Source organism: Podarcis cretensis (genome assembly GCF_951804945.1).
Source record: "Podarcis cretensis genome assembly, chromosome: 16".
In the NCBI taxonomy this organism is placed as follows: Eukaryota; Metazoa; Chordata; class Lepidosauria; order Squamata; family Lacertidae; genus Podarcis; species Podarcis cretensis.
The window spans coordinates 13,733,823-13,751,092 of NC_137186.1; the positions used below are offsets into that span (position 1 = coordinate 13,733,823).

At 45.9% G+C, this 17,270-nt stretch overlaps 2 long non-coding RNA genes across 2 annotated transcripts; both read right to left on the reverse strand.

Annotated features, from left to right (window-relative positions):
* Positions 1–119: 119 nt before the first annotated feature.
* Positions 120–9,171, reverse strand: LOC307205244. The gene is made up of 3 exons (XR_013833947.1): positions 9,088–9,171; positions 6,520–6,791; positions 120–441 (listed from the first exon to the last, which is right to left on the reverse strand). It is a non-coding gene; the product is annotated as an uncharacterized lncRNA (long non-coding RNA).
* Positions 9,172–12,849: 3,678 nt separating this feature from the next.
* On the reverse strand, positions 12,850–14,490 carry LOC307205299. Its single transcript, XR_013833974.1, has 2 exons — positions 14,111–14,490; positions 12,850–13,180 (listed from the first exon to the last, which is right to left on the reverse strand). It is a non-coding gene; the product is annotated as an uncharacterized lncRNA (long non-coding RNA).
* Between the last annotated feature and the right edge of the window lie 2,780 nt (positions 14,491–17,270).

Consider the following 17,270-nt stretch of genomic DNA (forward strand, 5'->3'; position numbering starts at 1 on the left):
TAGCACTCATTTCAACGCAGCAAAGAAATAGAAAGCTTTTCATCTTAAGTGTACCTAAAAGCCTGAAGAGGTTTCAAATCTTTTTATTACAAAATGATAATAATGAAATAACGGTGAAACCTAATGAGAAACAGAGAAGAATCATTTTGTACAGCAGAAGTTATATACATATTCAGTGCCCCAACTTAATCCTTCTAACATGGAAGTGTTTGCCTTACGAATATTCTTTAGCATTGAAAGCTTCAAGGTTTGTAAAAAGAAGAATGCAGAGGGCAAGGAGGAGGAAGAGACCGGAGCAACCTTGCTAGAGACAAGAGCAAAATGCAGTTCATATTGGTGCTTGTGAATGTGTATGGAATTTCATACGGCAGGTTGTTGTGGCTCTTAACTTATCCAAAGAGATGTTTGCTTCATGGATACACCAGAATCCTGGTAACAGAACTGTAAGAAAGAAGGAGGAGAAAATAGTTTAGCAGAAAGAAAACACTGTAGATCTTTAAAAAAACAAAACTGCACATTGAGATCAAAGGCATATGCCTCACAGTGACCCTTTCGAGGAGGCGAAACTGTAGTAGGACTAGTCTTCCTCTCTTGTTTTAGTTAATCTTATTTCTCTCATAGCATTTTAGGTTCCTTCTAAGAAGGTTCACTTAACATGGAATTTACCACTGCAGGATGCAACATGACCATTTCAATGCCTGTAAAAAGCAGCAGGTTAACAAAAGGGCACCTCCAGTTGACCTGTTTAGCAAGCGTTCATCTCGATATGTTTGCACAAAGCTTATGCAGAAGTTAGATTATATCCAGTCTTTATTGAGCATTTGCTCCAATTTCTCCGTGGGAAGAATAAAGGGTAACAAGTATTCTTCCTGCATCTGTCCTTATTTGCTTGCACGGTGGTCAGACATCTTCTCATTAATCATTTATTCTTCCTACACTTTCCAGTACATTTCACTGTCACTTTCCTAACCACAAAACATCCATTTCTTTCCTTTTTTTTAAGCGGGATTGTCGAGCTAGGGCGACTAAGTGCTTTAATTACACAAACCTAACTTTCTCAATGTCTGCTTGAATTCCTTCTACACAATGCCGACAGTCTAGAGGCAGCCAAATTTGTGGAGAAAGGTATATTTATGACCCATGGCATCTAAATGGAACTTCCATGTACAAGTGAAATGTACCTGTGAACAGCTGCTGCTGAGGCAAATGCCATGGAGGGCGGGGGAGGCTGTTGCTTTCACAGTAGGACATAGATTGTAGAAAAGGAGGAGGTGCTCATAAGTATGGTTATGGAAACTCCCAGTTTTAAAACAATACATCCAAATAAAAGACGTGTCCAGCTTCCTAGCTGACCTACGGGTCACAGCACATAGCTGTCACACATTCATATATTTGTAGAGTTGGAAGGGATCCTGAGGATCATGTAGTCCAACCCCCTGCAGCTGTCCCATACGGGGATTGAACCTGCAGCCTCCTCGGCGGTTTCAGCACCGTGCTCTAACTGACTGAGCTATCCAGTCATGATCTTCCCAGTTGCTTGTTTCAGTATTAATCATTCGCAGCTTGGCCTTTTGATTTAGTGATGCTACTTCATAAAGAATAGCCAAGTCAATTACAATTCATCCCAACCTCTCACCCCTTTCAATAATTTGACACACAAAAAATCCAGTTCTGTGGGAGATAACTTACACATCTTCTCATTATCTGCCATTTTGCAAAAAAGGTACAAAGCCCCATATGTATTCCACAAGACAGATAAGGAAGCTCATTTATTTTATTTTATTTTTAAAAAATGGATTTTAACAACGTTCCAATCTGCGTTAATTGGTTTTGCAACAGATCGGCACCGTCATTAGCACTCATTAATCTGCTCGTTCACAGCTATCTCGAAGCCCAACGGAATGTTGTTTCCCATATTAACCAGGAGGTCAGATGAGATTAATGCAGGGTTACCTGTAATTAGTAAACATTTATTCAGATTGTAAAAGGTAAAAGCTTGACAAACCCCCCCCCCAGGCACTCTATGTAGTAATTGGTCGTTTTATGATTACTTTGAAGAAACACTTGGATGGAAACAGAAGCCAAATTAAAATAAGACATATGAATACAGCATTTAAATGCCGTTAAAGTCAAATACTGATTTACCTGCATTAGCTCATGCAGATTTATTTATTTTTAAAGATCCTGCCAGTTTAGTAGAGCAGCAAAAGTGAAACCAGATGATAATTATGTAGCAGGAAAATTCTTTAGAAGGACAGTTGGAGAAACTTGACATTTCCAGACAAAGATCAATACAGCAATTACTTGACGGTTGCGGAACAATTTAAAATGGAGAAAAGTCAAAGTACTTGTTAACAGCGGCAAAAGAAGTGTACGAAGGTATCTGAGAAATGATAAGATCTGAAGGGAATGGATGACCAGAAATAAAAGAATAAAGTCTTAAAAAGCACAAATTTCCAATAGAAACTTGTAGATGGCGTCAGATTAGCTAAGACAGGGGTGGGGAATCAGCAGCCATAGGCCCTTGGCTATGCCCACTAAGCCTCCCCATTGGGTCCCACAAGGCCATTTTGCCCAAGCTACGCCCACCTGTGGGTGTTATGTACTGAAGTTCCCCCTGGGCCAGCAGGGGGATACTGTAGATAGTTATGCAAATGAAGGATCGAAAAGTGACGTTCAGTGATTGGATAGTTTTGTATGCAAATGAAGGATCGAAAAGTGACGTTCAGTGATTGGATAGTTTTAGAAAATGGCAACAGTTGCATTGTTCTGGAGCTCTATATAAGCAGGCTGACTGAGCTCCTCAGCCTAGTTCTGTTCTGGCATCTGAATAAAGAAGAGCTGTTTAAAGAATCGCTGTGTCGTCTGACATGTTTGCCCACAACTTAACAGTGGGGCAGGTAATGGCGCAGCTGGACCAGAAGTGGGGAAGCAAAGCCCCATGTAGTGTGTGTGTGTGTGTGTGTGTGTGTGTAAGCATCAACTAATTTTCAAGGCTTGCAAAGTGTTCTGTCATGATAACAAATATAATGAATTGATTTGACAATTGTTTCAGGTCGCATCCACACCATACATTTAAAAGCACATGGCTTCCTTCCTACTCCAAGAATCCTGGGAACTGTCATTTACCCCTCACAAAGCTACAGTTCCCAGCACCCTTAAACTACAGTTCCCATTCTTCAAGGGGTAAGCTACAGCGCTTATAATTCTTTGAAGGAAAGAATGTGCTTTAAAGGTACGGCACATACGCAATCTCAGGGGACGTAAAAACATACCTCCGGCATTTCAGAGGGGGAAAGGGTTGTGAGCCTCAGCTTCGCCTCTTATTCCACACTGCTGAGGACAGGAGGGGGTCCCCCCCCCGAGCTTGTTTTCATTTAGCTCTGCAGCAGTCTGTTCAACACAGATTTAAAAGCCAGAACTGTTTGTTCTTTTGGGTTAAATATATATTAGAAAAACAACAGCGCACAGTTGTCTGACAGTATGTCACCAACAGTTCAAAACATACTTTGGCTCTTGCAATGTGGGAGATGCAGGCTGTGGATAAAGGACACATTCATTTCTCCTCAAGAGTTGGCTTCTAAGGGAGGAACAGGACCCAAAGAGGATGAGAATGGGAGTAGTTTTATTACTTACAGAATTGCTCCATTGATAGCCCACCTTTCCTGCAAGGAGCTAAAGGTGGCCTGCTCTCCATATTTCCCTCACAACAACCCCACGAGGTAGGCTAGGCTGAGAGACAGATGGTCTCCCAACATTACCCAGTGAGCATCAAGGTTGAGTGGGGATTTGAATATTGGTCTCCCAAATCCTAGTCCAACAGCATAACAGGAGGACTTTTTCGAACCAAGTGGCCATGTCTAGGGCTGTGCAATAAATTGTCATATAGTCAAACCTCGGTTCCCGAATGCCTCTGTTATCGTACATTTCGGCTCCCGAAAGCTGAAAACCTGGAAGTAAATGCTCCAGTTTTCGAACGTTTCTCCGAACCCAAACGTCCGACGCGGCTTCCGCTAGAAGAAGAAGAAGAAGAAGAAGAAGAAGAAGAAGAAGAAGAAGAAGAAGAAGAAGAAGAAGAAGAAGAGTTTGGATTTGATATCATGCCTTTCACTCTCTTTAAGGAGTCTCAAAGCGGCTAACATTCTCCTTTCCCTTCCTCCCCCACAACAAACACTGTGAGGTGAGTGGGGCTGAGAGACTTCAGAGAAGTGTGACTAGCCCAAGGTCACCCAGCAGCTGCAGGTGGAGGAGCGGAGACCCGAACCCGGTTCCCCAGATTACGAGACTACCGCTCTTAACCACTACACCTCACTGGCTCTGAGTGCAAGAAGCTCTTCCAACCAATCAAAAGCTGCGCCTCGGTTGCCGAACGTTTCAAAAGTCGAACGGTCTTCCAGAACAGATTACAACCGAGGTTTGGCTCTACTGTTGAATACCTTGATTACCAGTATATAAGTGGTAAGTATTTCAAAATGGCAATATACCAGTGAACAAAAGGTGGACACTTAACAGCTTCCCAGGGGTAATCTCAGCTGAACCCATACTGTGCTTTAGTTACTTTGCAGATAATTTGCAGGCACTGTGTGTCCAGCTTTGTTTCCTCTCTCCCTCCTCCCTCCTAAGAAATGAAGATAAACCCTCACACAAACCAGCAAACTCTTTCAGTTTCACTGGTATCTTCCCACTTAAAGGTAAAGGTAAAGGTACCCCTGCCCGTACGGGCCAGTCTTGACAGACTCTGGGGTTGTGCGCCCATCTCACTCAAGAGGCCAGGGGCCAGCGCTGTCCGGAGACACTTCCGGGTCACGTGGCCAGCGTGACATCGCTGCTCTGGCGAGCCAGAGCAGCACACGGAAACGCCGTTTACCTTCCCGCTGGTAAGCGGTCCCTATTTATTTACTTGCACCCGGAGGTGCTTTCGAACTGCTAGGTTGGCAGGCGCTGGGACCGAGCAGCGGGAGCGCACCCCGCCGCAGGGATTCGAACCGCCGACCTTTCGATCGGCAAGCCCTAGGCGCTGAGGCTTTAACCCACAGCGCCACCTGCGTCCTGCTATCTTCCCACTTAGAGATCAGCTATTTATGCAGAGTCTGCTAACAATCCAGGAGGAACCCCTCATGACTGGACTTCTTTCTTTTTTCTATTAGGAAAAATAGAGGCAGAATAGTTATTGTTTTTGTTTTCTGGTGGTGTTTATGTTGTTGTTTTCCCCTAAACAGCTTTCCTCCATATCAAAAAGGAAGGTTTTTTATTATTATTATTTAAGGTTCGAATCCCTGCGGCGGGGTGCGCTCCCGCTGCTCGGTCCCAGCGCCTGCCAACCTAGCAGTTCGAAAGCACCTCCGGGTGCAAGTAGATAAATAGGGACCGCTTACTGGCGGGAAGGTAAACGGCGTTTCCGTGTGCGGCTCTGGCTCGCCAGATGCAGCTTCGTCACGCTGGCCACGTGACCCGGAAGTGTCTCCGGACAGCGCTGGCCCCCGGCCTCTTGAGTGAGATGGGCGCACCAACCCCAGAGTCTGTCAAGACTGGCCCGTATGGGCAGGGGTACCTTTACCTTTAAAGGAGACTGTCTTTTTGCTTGCCCTTCCTCCCTTTGATAAAAAAAGGAGATTGGTGGGAGGAAGGCTTTTTTGGGGGGACAGAATGGAGGGGAGGTTTAGCTGGCAGCCTTATGCTGAAATGGGAGGTTGGGTACCATGTGAGAATGATGGGGAGGGTGTTTGTCGGTAAGCAGTGCAAGCAGATGTGTGTCTACTCACAAGCAAGCCCTACTGAATTCAGTGAATCCCAGGAAAACAGAAGTAAGTTTAGTTGAGCTCACTGGGGCTCCCCTTAGACCCCTGAGTCAGGAAGCAGATGCAACTTGACTAGTAAATCACTTAGCCTGATTGTTTATTCCCCTTTCTTCCTTCCCCCTCCCCTTTTTATGAAGATTACCCGCTCTGGGATCCCACAGCTAATTCTCCCCTGGTCTCCTCGCTGGCCCAAATAGGACTAATTTAGCCAGCTAGCCCTGGTGATCATCTAATGTTTATTGGATGGATTTCCCCCCTAAATTGATTTTTGAATTCTGAATTTATTGTTATTCACGTTTTATACTGTATTTTATGCTGTTTTTTGTTGCATGAATTAAGTGTTTTAAATTTGTTGTTAGCCACCTTGAGCCCGGTTTTCTGAACCAGGAAGGGCGGGGCATAAATAAAAATTTGTTATTATTATTATTATTAAACTACTCTTAAATTAGTTGAAAAGATATAAAATATGAACGTTTATTGAATATTTTTATGATAGCAACAACCCACCTGAGATGGCCTCATGACCTAGCTATGGGTTGAAGACCCGTGGTCTCTACTGGTTGGCAGGCAGGGCATCAAATAGAGAGTCTTCCGCAGTTCCACCTGGAGATGCTGGGGACTGATCCTGCCACCTGGGACCTTCTGCAGGCAAAGCAGATACCCTGCCCCTGAGGTTTTGCCCTTACCCATACTTGGGAGGCTGGGAGAAGGGAAGACTTACCAAAGGACTGGGGGAAGATCCAGCCATGGCAGGCCTACAAGGGCTTCTTCAGTCGGAAGGAGTCTACTTTGGACAAGATGGGCCTGCCCTTATAGAAGCCAATGCGTTCACGTCTCTTGGGCAGGGTGTGGTACAATCCCAACCTCTCTTCTATACTCCTCTTCTCCTGCTGGCTCCTCAGAGGGGTCTGGACCGCTCTGGGAGCTTCTGGGATTTCTTGAACGGAAGCCTCCGTGTCATCAGGTGTGGCGTTGGCTTCCAACATGGTGTCCCTGGGAGGAAAAGGAACATAGTGGAAGGAAGCAAAAAACCAGCCAACCCAGAAGTGAGATTTAACCCTCAGGCTGAAAAAGGTTGTCCAGCCATGTTTTAGGTACTTGCCTCCCCTGTAAATGGAGCATGAAACTGAAATGCTATATGCAAATCATTTTTTTAAAAAAGGAAGTTGCCAACACAGAGCATTGCTCGGACCAAGGAAATAGGACTTGCCTGTGATATAGCACCCTGTATTCCAGGATGTTGCTGGACTACAACTCCCATCATCCCTGACTGGTTAAAAATAGCTAGGGAAGATGGTATTTGTAGTCCAACATTTGGGGACCCAAGAACACCAATATAACTAATGAAACAGGAGCTAGCTAAACCATGACACTAAAGCCATCAGCAGGAGAGTAACTTATCGTATTGATTTATGTGCCAAGAGTCTGTCACCGCTCCCTGTTGCTTGAAAAAGATGGGAAGGAGTGAAAGCTGGGCTTTCTGAAACTTTTCACAAAATTTTTACTATACCAGGCAAAAAAGTGAACCATCGGTGGAGCTACCATCTTGCTATATAAGAGCTAGTTTGTTTTCCTGTGAGGAGGCTCCTAAGGCATCCTCAATTCACATGAAAAACCCAAGAACATTTCTGCCTCAAGAAGAGCTCTGCTGGATCAAGCCACATGCCCACCTAGTCATAGAACTGTAGAGTTGGAAGGGACCCCAAGGGTCATCTAGTCCAACCCCCTGCAAGGCAAGAATCTCTCCTGCCTCTTGTTCTCATTATGGACAACCAGATGACCTATGGGAATTCCCACAGGGAATCCCACCTGAGTGCAACCACAATCTTTCCACTATACTATACTGCTGCTAAGAGGCTAGATCAGGGGTCAGCAAACTTTTTCAGCAGGGGGCCGGTCTACTGTCCCTCAGATCTTGTTGGGGGCCGGACTATATGGGGGGGGGGGATGAACGAATTCCTATGCCCCACAAATCACCCAGAGATGCATTTTAAATGAAAGGGCACATTCTACTCATGTAAAAACACGCTGATTCCAGGACTGTTCGCAAGCTGGATTTAGAAGGCGATTGGGCCGGATCCGGGCCTTAGTTTGCCTACCGATGGGCTAGATTCCCAGATGTTCCTAAAAACACATGATCAGTCTAGCAAGCTTGCTAATGCAAAGTTTGTCTTTGTCCTGGTACCTCCAGGATGGAAGACTGGAAGCCCCACATACACCGTCTTGAGCTACATCTTGGGCAGAAGGCAAAATATAAAATGTAATGAATCACAACCAAGCAAAGCTGGATGTCTCTTTAACTAGAGAATAACCTTAGAACCACACAACTGCGCCACCTACTGCCAATGAGAGGCAACACACTTCCAATGCATTTTAATTAATCCCAATATGACGGGAACTCGAAACTCGTTTTGAATGAAAAAGAAACTGCTGCTGAAAAGCTTGCAGGGCACAGTCTTTTTTCCTTTCTTTCTTTTTGCCAAACTTTAAAACTTCCAAATAAAAGAGTGTGCTCTAAACAATCATTAGATTCAGAACAGCAGAAGGAAAGTAACATGCCATCATAAAAAACACACTATCCTGTTTTTGAAAACTAAAAAAACAGGGAGTGGGGGCTGATTCGTTTCTTGATGAGTAGTTATGTCAGTCTATTACAAGACACTCAAAAGTTTCATTGCAACTTAGAAATGAAAAATTTACTTACATATATTTGTTTATCATCTTTCAATATTTTCCCAAAGCAGAATACAATACAGTGGTACCTCGGGTTACATACGCTTCAGGTTACATACGTTTCAGGTTACAGACTCCGCTAACCCAGAAATAGTGCTTCAGGTTAAGAACAGAAATCGTGCTCCAGCAGCGCGGCAGCAGCGGGAGGCCCCATTAGTTAAACTTCAGGTTAAGAACAGTTTCAGGTTAAGTACGGACCTCCAGAACGAATTAAGTACTTTACCCGAGGTACCACTGTACTGGAGGAGAAAATAAGCCTGGGGAAAATCAGCCAAAAACATGTACAACTTTAACAATATACTATACTGTATAATAATTGTAAGAAACCATAAGAAGCAAGTACCGTAATTACTAAGCAAGAAACCATAAAACCATCATATCTATTTTAGCAAGCCAACCAAGTCATGAGAGGAAGGCTACAATGCTAACCCTATTTACCTGGGAATAAACCCCTACTGCAAATCAGTAAAACGTAGCTTCTGACACAGACAAGTTAGCATTGTAACTTATATTAGATATGCACACATCTCTAAAGTGTTGAACACAAACTACCTACATAAAAATGTCTTTAGAAACTGCACTGCTTGAATGAAGTTGCAAGAAAACACCCAACAACACTTGTATAAAGAGCATTTAGGTTGAACGCCCCCCTGCTTCCCGCCCCCTTACTAACTGGCCAGCCAGTCAGATCCAGTCCTGCTTTCCTACAAATTGGAAGGAAGTCAGCCAGTTTTTTCATTAGCCTGCTTGATTCCTGCCTTTCTCCACGTGGCTATGGATGCCTCTTGGCAAGAGCTGGGGGATTAAATGATTTATTGAGCCATTAAAAGGCCAGGATGGAGCAGCTGTAGTAGCTCTTTTAAAGAGATTGTGGATTGAATCCTATGCTGGCCGTACTCAGAGTAAGGTTACCAGACATCCCCATATTCCGGAGACAGTCCCTGGATTTACAAATCAGCCCCCATACAAAATCCATTGAAGTTGAAAAGTGTCCCCAGATTCATTGAAAGAAATCTGGTAACATTCACTCAGAGTAGACCCATTGAATTTAATGAGCATGACTACCTTGAGTTCATTAATTGCAACTGATCAAGTCTGTGCAAGACTAGCATTGGATAAAACCCTACATTGACCATTGTCCGGGGAGGGGTTGGTTCTACCTTCCTTATTCCACTCTCCAGCTCTGAGAGAGGGCTTTTGGGCGTGTAAATACTGACACTGTCAGCTTTGGGTACTACTTTTGGATGTGGAAGTTATTACCGTATTTTTCTCTCCATAACACTCACTTTTTTCCTCCTAGAAAGTAAGGGGAAATGTCTGTGCGTGTTATGGAGCGAATGCCTATGGATGGCGGGGGGATCTGCTGCAGTCGTGAGCAGAGGATCCATGGTTCCCCTTCCTTCCCTCCTCCGTGGCTCACTTTGAAACAGCAAAGCGGGAGAAGAGCCGCTGAGTGGGGAGGAGAGAGGGACAGAGAGCCTGCTTGCTTTAAAGGAGCACAGCGGGAGAGGAGAGGAGCTGCTTACACGAGTGTAAGCGGCTCCTGTCCGGTTGGCCCCTTTAAAGCAAGCAGGCTCTCTGTCCCTCTCTCCTCCCCACTCAGCTTGCTAAATAGCAGCAAAGTTTTTCAGCGAGCCGGGGAGGAGGGAGAGAAGCAGAGCCTGCTTGCTTTAAAGGAGCTAAGCGGAAGAGGAGAGGAGCCTTCTCCTCTTATACCCCTCTTCTGCATTATTAGCAGCGTCCTTCTCCACCCACCCCACGCGTACTTCTTGTCCCTTGAGTGCTTTTCCTTCTCTCCCCACTTAAAACGTGGTTACAAAGCACGGATCCACATGGATCCTCAGGATTTTTGAACTGGGTCACCCCAAATTCACCATCAGATCACATAGCATGTCCATGGTTACAGCTTGCACCAAAAAAATCACGCACCCACTGTTGCCTGGGGCCGCAGTGGTGCAAAAATGTGGTTACAAAGCATGGATCCACATGGATCCTCAGGATTTTTGCATTGGGCTACCCCAAACTCACCGTCAGATCACATGTCTGTGGCCACAGCATAAACCACAAAAATCATACATCCACTGTTTCGTTTAGAATATTTTTTTTCTTGTTTTCCTCCTCTAAAAACTATGTGCGTGTTATGGTCGGGTGCGTGTTATAGAGCGAAAAATACGGTAGATAGCTTTACTTGACCTTTGGGTGATCTTTATGCTCACTTACAATATGGCCTACAAGCTTTACTTGACCTTTGGGTGATCTTTATGCTCACTTACAATATGGCCTACATTAAACTGTTAATTGTTGGTGGGGGGGTTTCTAGTGTTAATGCTGTAGTCATATTATTTTACTTTTTTATTATGGATTGTCACTGTATGACTATTTAGCCTTTTTTTAAAAAAAAAATGTGAACGACAAATACATTTGTGGAAAATAGGGTATATAAATAAATTGACTATGACATTATTCATTCTGTTACTGCTAGCCATTTTACTCCTAAGTATCCACACTATTCAATTATCAATATTCTAAATGGGGGGTCACTAACTGTGTGTCTGTAAAGACCTTCATTAGTGCCTCAGACCCTGAGCTTTCATTATTATCATTTTTAAAGTACTGTATTGGCCCGAATATAAGCAGCACCCGAATATAAGCCACATGTTTAAAATTCAAGGGGGGGGATAGAAAAGACAATACCCAAATAAATGTGTCCCTAAGTCAATCCTGGGAAATGTAGTTTCTCCCAAGAGGCGTTTCAATAGTTTCCCTGTGGGCTTCTTGGATGTGGCACCAGCAGGAGGTGGTAAGAGACCTTTCTCTTTCCTGTTTTTCCCCAAATTAAGTGTGTCAGCAGCAGTACTCAGGCATGTGGGGCAGGAAAAAGGGGTTTGGGGGGTTGGGTGAGTGGGTGGGAAGGAAGGGGGTATTGGATGAGCAGGCAGGGAGGCTTATGGGGAGATAAGGGAGGGAAGCTTGGGGATTAGGGCTGCAGCTGGTGGCCTCCAGTCCAAATTCAGATTGGCTCAAAAACAAGCAAAGTTATTTTTCACTTTTGCACAGGATGGGAAATAGCATGGCTTATTTCTGATCCAACCGTTTGAGGAGGTGGGGGTCACCCATCACTGCTTTGCAAACTTAGGGCTACGTTCACATGGAACAGATCTCTGTGCCTTTGAAACATGAAAAAACGTTGTGCTTAAAATACTTGTATTGGCTTCAGGGCAAGTCCCATGGTCTGCAACTGACCTGTGCTCAGGGGAGCAGTGGGTGGGCTTCGTGCCATGGCCCAAGCTCCAGGGCTCTTTCCTTGGTGGTGGGGTGGGAGCCACTCCGCTTTGCTGGCAGTGTAAGGTCATGAATATAAGCCCCACTTTAACTTTTCACTGTCAGAATTTGGGGGGAAAAGTGTGGCTTATATTTGGGCCAATACGGTAAGTTCAGCCCTCCTAGGAAGATACAAAGCAGAATGTGCAGGCCCCCTTCTAAGCAATTTCTGTGAAATAAGGCGCATGGCTGCTCCCACCTGTCAGTGTTTTTAGCCAATGAGTGAAGGCAGATCCGTAATTGATTTGTTTGGACACCTGGCAAAAGGAATCTCTGGGGTCCTAAAGAGCTTGTTTTCCCTTTCCAAAATGTTCTGAAACCAAAGCACAGCTTCTGATTGGCTGCATGAAGCTCCTGTAGCCAATCGGAAGCTGCAGAAACCCCGTCGGAAGTAGAACTTTTGCAAACTGGAACACTCACTTCCGGGTTTGCAGAGTTCGGGAGCCAAAACATCCGAGTACCAAGGCGTTTGACAACCAAGGTACGACTGTATTTTATGAATGTATATAGTTCGAATTCTATCAATGTTTAATTGCTTTTTAAAATTATTCCTCCCCCCATGTTTTTAGTGATTCTTATTTTCAATTGTAAGCTGCTTTGATTCCCATCGGGGGAAAAGGCAGAGTATCAATAAATTAATAATAACAAGAGATGCAAGTTTGATTGCACTCCTCAGAAGAAGCACAAACAGTGGTACCTTGGGTTATGAATTTAATTTGTTCCGGAGGTCCGTTCTTAACCCGAAACAGTTCTTAACCTGAGGTATGCTTTCACTAATGGGGCTTCCCGCTGCCACCAGTGCGCGATTTCCATTCTCATCCTGGGGCAAAGTTCTCAACCCGTGGGACTACTTCCGGGTTAGTGGCGTTCATAACCCAAAGTGTTTGTAACTTAAGGTAGCACTGTAGATAACTGTGCATCAATTTATTTGGGATGTTTCAAAGTATAATTCTATGTGTTCTGCCAACAGTTAACAAGAGATAAAAGAGGACACAAGTACAGGAATGTAACAGGATTTATTGTAACAGATTTAAGTCTCCGGAGTGCTGCCATCTTGAACTACATCCTCTGTGACGGCTGGGAAGCAGCAGAGAGTCTATTTCTGGACATTGGTCCCCATGGAAGATTGGCCTTGGAGAGAACTCTTCCCTGGAATGGAGGAAGCCATGCAACTGGGGAGGAAGTAGCACCTGTGTTTCAGGGCTGATGAGGGTTGGTCCACTCCTCCTTCCTCATTCTCTGGTCTTGTAGCTTTCCAAGTTCTTCAGGATCCAGCCTGATGGGACCAGGAATGCTATGAAGAAGGTGGTCAGGCCAATAACCGTCTCCTGTACAAGAGAAGACAAAAGCAGCAGCGCTCAGCTCTAAGACTTGAGGAAAGGAAGGATCAGCGGCAAGCAGATGCCCCAGGGCTAGATCCAATCCTCTAAATGCCAGCGCTAGAGAGAAGAGTATCTAGTGACGATTTGCATAATCAAAGAAACAACCACAGCTGAAGCTACTACATGTGAAAACACTACTCTATAATGCTTAAAAATAAAATTTAAAAAATCAGACATGGCTGTTCACATCTCCAGCTACAAGACACTACTGAGAGCTGACAGAGAACATCAGCTAAGCACAGGAAGCAAGAGATTAATGGATTACTTGGTAGGCCCAAAAGGCTCTCTGTAACAAATGACATCTATAAAAGCTCTGTTATATGCATTATGCAAACATTCCCACCAGAAGCCCTCTCCTCACACCATCCATCATTTAGGTGCCCAGGGACTCACAACCTACCTGCACTGCAGTCCACAAGGGACGTCTGTCCTCACTCACCCTTAATCTCTTGCCCAACTTCAACTCCTTCCTAGCAGCAAGCTTGATTGATACACATCATACCACCCAACCAAACACCTTTCAATGACCAATCTTTCAATGACCACGACTGTTTAAAGGGGCACGATAACTGCTTTAGATGTGCAGCACAGGAAGGGCCTACGCTGAATACTAGTCACACGTCTAACGTGTCTGTATCCCCCCCACCCACCTCGTTTTTTGAACAGCACAAGATCAGCTCCCCAACTGTACACTAATCCAAATATCATTTTATTTGGAATAATTTATGATTTACGTCACCCATTTCCATGAGCAACGGCGGTGGTCCGCGCCACCTTTTTTCTTTTCCTCCTGGTTCTGTATTTTCTCGTCTCCAATCAAAATATTTTAAAACGGAATCCTCCTCCTCCCCATAACCCTCCCCGGTGCCTCCTTACCGCGGGCCCTATAGGATCCTTGGGGGCCTTAGCAGTGATGCCTCTGACAGGCTGGGGAGCCAGGCTGGGCAGCCTGAGCGCCGCTCTTCTCAGCAACTGCAGGGACATGATGAGGCCGAGAGATGCAACCTTCCTCCTCTCCTCCGGTACGAAGCAAGAACAAGATGGCGGCTGACCATAGAGCTCTAACAGGAGCCGGGACTTCCGTTATAAACGAGATCGGCAGCCGCCATTGGCCAACGTAATGATTCTATAGAGGAAAAAATAGAGCGGCTCATAGAGTCAGAGACCCAAACTTCCGGGAGGGGAGGAACGCCGCCATCTTGGCTTATATGGAATGGCGACGCTCTATTCCTTAGCACCTCTGTGGTGAAATGCGCCCCCCCATGTGCTTTGGAATCTGAAAAATTCCGGCGGTATCACTCTAGACCTATACATCTCTATGGGAAACCCTCCCCTCCCAGTATACCGGAAGTTCCGTTAGCACCGCGTTAGTATTGCGCCCTCTTGCAGACATGATAGAAGGGGCGGAGAAGTGGCTTCAGAAAAGGGCAGTTAGAAAGGCGCCGTCACGTTACGTAGGAAGTGGCGCGAGATCTACGAAGCAGAGGGCTTTGCTAAGAGTACTGTACAGTACAGTAGTTGTGTCTTAGCCGATCTCCTGCGGTGGTCGCTTGCTTTCCATGTCTTCCCACAATGCACTGCTTCGGTTGCCATTCGCCTAGCCATGCCTACAATACACTTAATTGCATATTCCTATTCGTTTATTTTATCAAATATATATCCCTGGTTTTAGTTGATATTCCTTCATTGCAGGGAGATGGACTAGATGGTCCTTGGGGTCCCTTTCAACTCTATGATTCAGGGGCAGAGCACTTGCTTTGTACAAAAAAACTCCAGACTGAGCCTCTGTCGTTTCCTGCTCGGACGAGGAGAGACCCTGGGGGCGCAGCTGCTGCCAGTCAGTGTGGACGCTGCTGAACTGGATGGAGCATTTATTTGATTCACTTTAAGACAGTTTCCTTAATGCAGTCCTTCATTCAGAACCATGAGGAATGGACTCTTAGTTTTTCTTTTCAGGGGAACGACGGCAGCTCAGTGGTTTGCATACTGGGCATCTCAAGGCAGGGGTTGGGAAAGTTATCTGCTCTATGACTCTAGTGAGTTACAGCCACTTGTCAGCAATACAGAGCTAGCAGTGCCAAAGTGACCTCCTTAGGGTACCAAGCCTGGGCAGTGTGTATGGAGGGCCTGGGCTGCCCAGACGACAAGACAACCCCTCAGCCTCAATTATGTGATCCAAAGGAAAGGAAAGCAATACATTTGGCAGCTTAGCTGCAGGAGTTGCCGGAAGGAGGCATCCAAGATGCCATCCAACCATCCTAGGGGCTCCAGATTTGTGTAGGGTTTTCCCTCTTAGCCTTTTCTTCTCCTGAATATACCCTGCAAGCCTGCAGAGGTTTAGGATCAGAGTATTCCTTCTCCTAGATGGGCTTCTTTCCCAGGTTGATGAGCCCCATCTGCCTCTCACTTCCCTCTGCAGCACATGCAGAAACCGCCTTATTGACCGTGGGACCCACCTTTGGCCTCGCCCACTCAATCTGCCAATGCCTGTCTTCACATGCCAGGGAAGTCCCTAACTTTGTGACCCACTAGCTACCCTCACCGGGTTTAGCCAGCCAGTCGAAGCTGTTCCGGGGTGTGGCCACTGTTGCATGCTGACAGCTTCTAGGAGCCACAGGTGAGAGCTGAGTGCAGGGTGGGGACCAAAGGTGGACAAAGTGCCCCAGAAAGAGCATGATGTGTTCCCCCCCCCCCCCACCAGAGGCACCACTCCTCCCCTAACACCCCATACACCTCTAGGACAATGCATTACTCTTAACAGACGGTGGTGCTTCAGCTTGGTGGTGGAGCCTTACATGCAGGAGATTCCCCAGGGTCTCCAGGAAAGACTGGGAATGTCTCAAGCCTCAAACCTTGGAGAGCTGCTGCCAGTCAGCGTAGACAATACAGATCAAGATGGACCAGTTCTCACCTGAGCAGGCTCCCAGCCCATGCACACATCAGGTTAGGATTTTGCACTGAGCACAATTTGCCGAAAGCCTGACCTTGCTTAGTGCTGTTTCACAAAGCAAGCGTGGAGGTTCCCTTCTTTGACTGGCCCCCACCCAGACCCTGTCCCATCCTTCCCAGCCATAGATGGGAATCAAGGTGCCACTTTCCCACACAACCTTTCCCACATAAGGGCTGGATGGATCTCACTTAGCTATTCCTGGCTCATCCTCCACAGTCGGTTTCATCAGGATGCTCCAGGCAGCTCCTTGACTTTTCGCCCTCGGCCACTTGCTCTCTGTCCGTCTCCCACCTCCCTCTCTACCTTATGCTGGAAGCACTGTGGGAGGGACTTGATTCGCTTCAACCCCTTTATGTGAGGACAAACAAGGAGGACCCTGTGGCTAGGAATGGGTGGATCTGTTAACTCTGGATTCTGTTTCTCATTTCTCCACTCTCGAGTCCTGTTCTCCACATTTCCTCATCAGTTTGTGTGTTTCTTAAAGACAAGTCCTTGTGAAAACTTGGCAGCATTTTAGTGTGAATTTCTCCTCTCTTGCTATGACGTTTTGCCCAATATATATCTTTATGGCAAAGCAATTTCCGCTTTTAATGCACTTTCCACTAATATATTCACCTGGCTGGGCTGCAGAAGTGCATTGCAAAATTTTGGGAAATGCAGATTTCGGAGTATTTCGGGAGCAGAGAGGGCAACCAGATTCACTGCATCCCCTTTCCTTGGGGGTCAATGGAGGACCCTGAGGCCAAGAACACACGTTCCTTGGCACTGCCCAGCGGACGTGGTACTGGAACTTATCCATGTAAACACAGCTTGCATCATGAGTCCTAGGCTTCTGGTGGTGGCATCTCTTGGGCTGCCTTCTCACTCGCACCCCCCCCCCCATTTGCTCTTTTAAAAAATGCTGGAGCAGCAGAAGCCCAGGCCAGCTGACTAGCAGAGGCCTCCCTTGGTGAAAGGAGGAGGATTAGCAGCTTTGTAGAGGCCTCCGGTTAGCCTCAGTCAATGCCACTCAAACGCAGGAGGAGAGAGCTTTGCATCATGATCCACCTCTGTAGTCTGGAGCGAAGGAGTTCAGAGGATGCATTC